Raw genomic sequence first — 1,664 nt, 5'->3', positions numbered from 1 at the left:
GTGTCTAATTGACAGCAGCGGAAGCCCAGGAGGTTACCCCAGAGCGAGTTGCTGGGGTCGGCGAATGGCAGTTTAGGAGCTTCAGTACAGGAACTTAGTGTTGTTATCCTTTTCTAAAGAGAAAGTCCAGTATAATTGCACATTTACACCCCCCCCCAAAAAAAAAGAGGCACCGAACAGCTTTTTTCCTCCTTTCCAGAGAAGAGCTGAGAGCTGACAGAAAACCACGCACATACCCGGCTGAAGGGGTGCGGCGAGTCCAGTCCCAGCCCTTGCCGCGGGGTCAGGGCTCCTGCAGAGAGAGTCAGTGCTCCGGGTACCACTGATAGGGCGGGCGAAGCTCACAGAGAAGTGAACGCTTGCGAACGCTCGTCCACGCCGCCCCGGGGTTCCAGCACAGTGCCCGACCTCACTAATGACTTCACCTAAGGGACACTGCACAGTCCTAAGCCTCAAAGTGGGTGGGCCTTGCCAGCACACACCTAGGTGTGCCTGTGTTTCTAAGTAGCAGCTGTCGCTGCTGTCACTGACGAGCTCGGTGTTCTCTGGGCGCCTCCCACGTGACGTGAGCGTGGCTCTGGCGTGCCCTGCCCCGTAGATGCCCTTCCGCAGGGAGGGCGGCTCTAGCATTGCAGGACTGCGCGTGTAACTCAAGGACGCCCCACTGCTCTCACCGTCCCGAATTAGACACTCAACTGAGGAGGTTATTCAGACACAATTCCAATCCACTCCTGTAGCCCCCCCAGGAAACACGACTGAGTGGTCAGCTGACAGGAAATGTGAGTGAGGACAGGGAGACAGAAAACGCGACGCCCACAGTTCCCCCTAGTCAGCTCACGCCTACAGGAACGTGGGCGGAAAAGGTGCTTGCGTGACCCAGCTGCGTCTGAGCCTTTCCTCTCTCTGGCTGCCTTTATTGGGGTGTCGGGATGACAGGTGGGACCCCTGTAACTACGCACTCGTCCACAGAAACCCATGGCACCCCCAGAACCCACTATGAGAAGACAGTTTCCAACATGGGTGAATGCATCCATTCTTTTTCTCCTCCAACACAAAGACACATTCCACCTTCTAGGTAACGCTGCCGTCTCACAAAGCCCAGCCAGTTCAAGACCGCAGGGGCGAGGCCCACTGAGCACCTGCCCATGAGAGGCCAGAGTGAGCACGTGCAGAGCCTCCCCGACGGCCATGGGGAGCCCCAACCTCCTGCCAGTGAGAGGTACACAGAGGTGGCCGCGCCCCGTCTGGAGGACGTCCTCTGGCTCCTACTCACACACGCGCGCACACACAGACACAGGTTAGACTGTTAGAACTACACGTCTCGCAATTCCTAAAAATGGAAATAAATAAAGGAATGACGGCTACATTTGCTTTATACAACCAAGGACACGTCTTAGACTTTAAATTCATCTCATTCACAAAACTTTCTTTTTCCTTCGTTCTTATTTTAAAAGCGAAGACATCTGTTTCCGGCGGCAAAGGCATTGAAGCACGATCAGGGGCAAGGAAAGACCCAGGGAGCTTAGCCCTCCACGAAAGAGCGCCCAGCCACCGGACGAAGCGAAGGCCCGGGCAGTGCCGCCTGCTCCCGCCCGCCCTGAAGGCAGCCTGGCGGCAGAGGCTGGGTGCGCTGGAGCAGTCCTGTCCCGGGCGCAGTCGCGGGC

At 56.9% G+C, this 1,664-nt stretch overlaps 1 protein-coding gene across 2 annotated transcripts in view; it reads right to left on the bottom strand.

Annotated features, from left to right (window-relative positions):
* Positions 1-1,366: 1,366 nt before the first annotated feature.
* Positions 1,367-1,664, bottom strand: part of NSD3 (nuclear receptor binding SET domain protein 3) — an 86,691-nt gene continuing 86,393 nt past the window's right edge. For both annotated transcript variants that reach the window (XM_027769151.1, XM_027769150.1), the window contains one exon: positions 1,367-1,664. The gene's annotated coding sequence lies outside the window, so the exon portion shown is untranslated.

The sequence above is a fragment of the Tupaia chinensis genome, unplaced genomic scaffold (genome assembly GCF_000334495.1).
Source record: "Tupaia chinensis unplaced genomic scaffold, TupChi_1.0 Scaffold148801_1, whole genome shotgun sequence".
Classification (NCBI taxonomy): Eukaryota; Metazoa; Chordata; class Mammalia; order Scandentia; family Tupaiidae; genus Tupaia; species Tupaia belangeri.
The sequence above is the reverse complement of the archived record's forward strand: the minus strand, read 5'-3'. Positions and strand labels throughout refer to the sequence as shown.